Source organism: Apteryx mantelli, chromosome 3 (assembly GCF_036417845.1).
Source record: "Apteryx mantelli isolate bAptMan1 chromosome 3, bAptMan1.hap1, whole genome shotgun sequence".
Taxonomy (NCBI): Eukaryota; Metazoa; Chordata; class Aves; order Apterygiformes; family Apterygidae; genus Apteryx; species Apteryx mantelli.
Genome location: NC_089980.1, coordinates 53,315,851 through 53,322,434, shown reverse-complemented (window position 1 = coordinate 53,322,434; position 6,584 = coordinate 53,315,851).

The following is a 6,584-nucleotide window of genomic DNA, read 5'->3' as shown; positions in this document are numbered from 1 at the left end:
AGAAGCTTGCTTGCTAGGCAGTATCAAGCATATCATCAAATTACTGACCAGTGTTGTGGACAGTATCGTGTTTCCCTGGCTCTTATTGGAAAATCTATCACAGCTTCCCCAAGCCACAAATTCTCGTGTGTGGCTGCATTCCAGATCTAATAATAAATAGAAACCCTCTGGATGGGGTGGAAGGAGGCTATTTTGGGAATTTTGCTGTATTAATGTCTTTCTGATATGATACTGTAAACTAAGATCTCTTAATCAAAATGATTGTAACACAAACTTTTAAATATTTCTTTCGGATAGCCACAAATAAACAAGCTAGGTCTGTATATGCAGAAAAAGCATTGGCTTGACAGGGGTAGGCAAACGTTGTCTTTGTAACTCTTTATTTGTATACACCCAAGGTAGGTCTAGTTTGTCCCCAGAACATCAGGGAGAATATGGAAGACGAATGGAGATGATGAAAGATGCAAGAAAAAAGCAGTCATTTCGTTGCTGAGCTATGTGATGGATTGTAGTATTTTTGATGTTTATTATGTATTGCTATAGAAAGTCAACAAGAAAGCTGGATTTCAAAGACCACACAATTATTGGAATGAAAAACAGGAAGATGTCTCTCATGATTACTGTGATTTTAGTCCTTTATTATGATGTGATATTTATTAAGTTGGGAAATAAGATGCTGTGTATATAAGCTAGCTATTTATTATTACGAAAAGATACCTGTGCCAGACAAACTACTGAGAGAGTAGATGTTATAGATCTACTGTGTCATAGTTGTGGGTTATGTTGTTTAATGCATTTGGAGAACTTGGTAATCAGAGCGTAGCAATGTGGCCATTAGGGACTTGGATGTAATAAGCAACAATGAGAGTGCTGTGTACTAGATGTCTCATCTTTCATAGCAGGAATGTAAACAATAAAAGAGAAAATATAGAAGCTGAGGGATGGAGAGAAGGAAAAAGTGCTCAATAAGGAACATGCTTTTTGACACAGCATGTTTTTTCTTACTGCAATATACTGTCTTGCAATCAGCTCCCTCATTTGCCTCTGTTATTCAAGCAACTTACAGGCCATGGAATAGCAGTAGATCTCACATGGCACAACTGCCCATTCCCGACCTGCAGCTGTTTGAACCTCTGTGTACTTGTCAGCTAGCCAGTTGCTGGGATTTTTTTGAAATGCTAAGATGAATCACAGCTCTTTCCCTGGAAGAGTAATAGTGTAATTCCTATCTAGAAGCCCTAAATATAAATTTAAGCTTTTTTCCCAAGCTGGCCACTGAAGCCAGTGCCAGTTCTCATTTCTTTGTTTGCTCCAGTTGCTGTCTGTCCACACACCTTCTCCTTACTTGGTTAACAGATGGTTTGAACTAGAATGAGATTGCAGCTCTAGATGATAATGCCTGAAAACAGTATGATCCACATACAGTAGCAGAGGGAGAAAACATAGCTAGTGTTTTTTCTGTTTGATTATATTCAGTGAAATACTTCTATTTATCCACTGTCTAAAATATATTTTACACACACGTGTGGGAATAGTTATTGCATGCATACAATACCTAGCACATTGGAGACAGAGTCTCAGGTGAACACTGAGAACAAATGAAAGACAATTTTTAAACATATGTATGTATGTGTATATATATGAGATTAAAACTATGATACTTAAAAATAATATTAAAAGTCACAGAGTGCATTTCTTTGATACTGAATTATACAAAATATCTGCAGTCACAAAAATACTATTGAAACTTTTCTGTATATTTCAGTGTGGTTTTAAAAAATGTTTGGATTTTGCATGTGCTTTCATTGTACCTTGGAAACTGTCATGCTGTTATGTGCTTTGGTGATTCTTGGGGGAAAAATAGTTACTAAAAGAAATAGTGTGTTTGACTTAGGTGCTGGGGGCATGCACTTGAGTTTTATTGATAAGCCTAGATCTCCAGATGTGCTGTTTTGCTGGAGGTGCCATGTTTTCAGAGTTAAAATAGTGGCCCTGCTGTCTTGAGATAATTTAAAGACTCTGTGCTGCCTTTCATAGAATAGTTTTGACAAGTTGAAATGTTCTAGATGACAGCTAATTACTCTTACTGATGAAAGTCTATGTCAATGTTTCCTGTTAGTGCATTTCCTATCCTTTGGCACTCTGCATCTGTTGTGTATGTCCGTGTCTTAAGACGGTGCTCTGCAGGTGCTGAGAAGCCATGTGAGAGACCCCAAGACCCAGTAACATCAGAGGCAATTCCTTGATTATGCAACTGTTAAGCTGCACTGGAAACCGTTAACTGCTTTCCTTAACATTGTGTATGAAATATCTTTCAATTCAGAATTTATTTGCTCTATAATTAATTTCATATACAAACCCATATCTTAAAAGAACACAAAGGTCACAAGTCAATTAATGGTGGGCTATGCCAGAATTAAAGTTTTCCAAGCAACCTTAATTTGGCTACTTTGTGTGTGTCATCAATCAGACTTTACTTAGTCACAAGCTACTTTTTCTCCAGAAATCTTGCTGTGTTCAATGCATAGTTTAAACTATGCTTTACAGCATTATGATTTCTCTTTTTTATTCAATAAGACTTGTTGCACACTGTAGAAACCTATTCCCAAATACATATTATTGATTTTCAGTTGCGGTCATCACAGTATTTGTATTCAAGTTCTTACAAATCTGTTTGGGAATTTATTTTCACATATATCCTTATATTTCACAGCATGAATATTATGCCTGGTCTACAGAAAGACACATGCTCCAAATTGTTCGTAGTTCCATTTCCTCATCCAGTGGGTTTTAGGATAATGAATGCTGATACTAGGGGATTTTGTCTATTCTCTAAAGTGCTTTAAAGTATAGAATTACCTACCCTCTTTTTACCAGCTGAGTAGGCCTTGTGGCTTGAACCTTTAGGCCCAGCAGAATCCTATTTTTGCCTGGTATTTCCATTTCCACATTGTTTTAGACATTCTTTGCCGCAATTGAAAGTGCAGTCTATGACTCTTCTGAGTGCTGCTTCTACCACTAGTGGCTTAAACAGTAAAAAATCAGGCCCTAAGTTTACAGGGCCTGGCCTGCTCCATTGGCCTAATTCTCTGTAGATGGTCTGTGTGCCAAGGTAACCTATGAAGTAGGTGTAAGGGGGACTGCTGAGCCATGAGAAAGAATGAAAAAGTCTCTTGGTGTTCCAGAAGCTCCTTCGTAACACAATAGTCTCCCCTAGAGAAGTCCAAGATACATTTGAATCCATCCCTTTGAGCTGCAAGATAAGGTTTCTGCTGAATGCTTTTATCAGGGGAAAAGAGGTCAGGGTAAGATGTGCTCAGACTCTCTCAGCTAAAAAATGAATTCCAGAGTTCACTCTAAATATATGTGAAGCCTTACAGCCTAGGGATAGGCTCACCTTTGTCCTAGTTCCTGACTCAGCCCACAGTAACTATTGTTCATATGAATTTATGAGAAGTACCTAGAACAAACTCTGACATGAAAGACCATGAATTCAGTTCAAATATGAAATTCAAGAAGACTACAGCTATTCCAGATTTAACTTCAGGACGTAGCAGAGGACTAAACTGCATATAACCACAGCTCCACTGCATTTGTCTTGCAGACAAATTGGCTTCAGAATGAACAAAGGTGGGAATACTCTCATCTCTTCCTTCGCTTATGCTAAATGAAACTCACATCGGGAGAGAAGTGAACCAATCAAGAACCAACTGGCTCATCCAGAGGGACTGACACTGTACAAGAGCCATCACCATGACTGGTTTATTGCTGGAAATGATTTTATGAGCAGCCAGTCTTGTACTGGAAAATATGATGTGCAAAACTGAGAGCTATTGCTCCTCAGATAAGAATATGGCCAAAGTTAGCGGAAGAGATCACAGATGGACAGAGAGCTATTTCTTCAGACAAGGAATTGGAAAATTCAGGCCCTGTTGCTTAAATGTCAGACTTAGCAGGAACATTGCTAATTTTTTCAGTGCTGATTCTTAATACATCTGAGTGTCAGAGTAAAGCTTTGTTGATCAAGCTGTAAGAACAACCGTTCTGGAAAAGGAAAACTTGCACTGTACATACTGCAAAAAGAATGTAAAACCTTATCCCTGTTTGGCAGTAATTCAGGTTCATCCTGACACTGCCTTATACAGGGATGAATTTACCCCTTTTACTGATCTTTGTATTACTCCTGCGGAATGAAGTAGTAGTTGATACTCACTTCTACAGATGGGCAGTGCATACAACCAAGTTACTTTCCTGAGTATATTGCTTTAATCTCATTGACATTAATGAAATTACATTGGTGTATCTGGAAGGAGAAATGAGGCCAGAGAGACTGCAACTTGTCTAAGGTAATTCAGTGAATCAGTACAAATGCTGAGTTTAGAACACAGCCGTGTCTGATTTCCAGTGCCCATATCCTGTGCCCATAAGCTCTACCTCATGCCACAGTGATTTGAAGCCTGCCAGGTCTCATCTGTGTCCCACAGATTATTATTGTCTGGAAATTTTGACTTAGTTGGCAATGTTTCTAGATAAAGAAATATATATTGTCCATGTATTCTTTATCTGACACCCATCTCTCTTCTCAGTGTGACCCAAGCTATTCCTGAATAATGTGCATTTTTTAGAAAATAATCTGGGTTAAATCAATTATGGGCCATAGACTGGCTTACTAAGGGATTTTTTAACTGCTAATATTCATGAAGTACAAACTGTTTACAGTTGCAGGCTTTAGCATTGCACTAGACCCACAATTTCTTGCTTGCTTAAAATTTTTGTGTAATAAGGCTAAGCTAACATTAAAGAGTAGCAGCCAGGATTCTCAGAGTACATGACAATTCTTCTTTGTAATAGGCCACGCTGTACCCCAAGTCCTGCCCCATTCTCATCACTGAATTATTTTTAAAATCCTGGATCTGTCTCACCATTTTTCCAATCTTATGCCAGCACTATTTGTAGTTTGGCCACCTGTTACTATGTGTATTACATTGTAACTGTCTGCATATTGCTCTACAACTCCAGTCTGCTAACAGACTGACTGTTCTATGTAAATTGCCATATACATTTACCATTTTTTCCTTTGATACTACATTTCTAATCTATGCAAGGCATCTATCAAAGCTTCTGATTTTGTTTCCTTCATGATCTGTCTTTGTGAGTTGCACCTAGCCAGGCAAGAACCATTAAATAAAAGAGGCATCATGAAGAGGCTAGCTCAAGTGAGACAGGAGTTCAGGGATCACCATTTCTTCTGGAATATTTGATAGAAATATGTAAGAATATAAGGGCTGAGGACTCTTCTCATTCATGAAAGGCATGATCTTGTGTAGTGCTGTCTGGCAGTAGTCATCACTAGAGGATTCTTCCTCTGCTGTGTTACATCTTTCAGCACTCACACTGGAGTCTGTGATTATTATTATGTATTATAGTACTTCATAGTGGTGCTGTGGCAGAGACCAGAGATTGCATGTTTCCTGCTAATATCTGCCTTGAAGCCTCCCTGAGAACCAGGTCCATCTGCTGTGCAGGCTGCAAGTGTGGCCCTAGGAATGGCAGGGACATCTCCTCCAGAGCATAAGGGACCCCAGATGCCTTAGCAAGTCTGACATACTAGCACATTGTCAAGCATGTTTGGGAACAGGCTACACACAGACCTGTGAGAGAAACATGGAGGTGAAGGGCATGGGAAAGTCAAGTGCACTGTAACTATAATTGTTCTGCAGGCTGATCAGGGTTTTTAGAGAGAAAAAACCTCTTTACCCTCTGGGGTAAAGATGGACTTTAAGGGCCAAAGGAAGCATTACTGACACTATGTTAGAGATTGAAGAGTGGCAGTGCAGCAAGCTTGTTTCTGTATCTTTTAGGGAGAGCAGTATAATGGGCCAAAACATAGCTTTTTGGGAAAATTTCACCTGAAGTGACTTCCGAAGGTCATATAGGACGTCTTAAGCCAGTCTGGATTGCCCAGTATCTCAGCCCTGTGATTTTCCTTCCTCTCAAATTGTTGGCAAAACCCAGTGATCTCAGTGCAGTCATCATTTTCTCCGTACTCCTGAAGCCCAAACTATGCTTTGGTAGTATTTGTTCTATAAATGTTTCTTGCTACACTTCATCCATGGCTGCATTTCAGGGACAGAGTAAGTTGTTTCTATATATAGCTGGTGAAGCACTTTGGGATCTGCTGACAGTGTCAGTCATTACCATGAAGCCACAAATGCATTTTTCAGCTCTTCCTCCATTTGTATTTCCCAACATGTCATGTGAAACAGCATACTTTTAAAAAAAGACTAATATAATGTATACTTAGCTTTTTTTTATAGCTAATACCACCACACGTGAGTGGGATGGGGACTTTTAGGAGTCAAAATTTGGGTCCCTTGGTGCTAGGTACGGCAGGACTTGTATACTCAGTGCCCATTGTGCTGCTTTTGCTTAGCTCAGGCAGAAACAGAGCTTGATTCACGGATGTATGCTTCTCTTCTCTCCTCTCTTTTCCCTTTTCTGTGTGTTAATTTCAGGAATAGGAAGCAAGTTTAACATTTATTCACTGTCTTTGAATATAGATTTCATTTCTTGGTTTTCTTCTG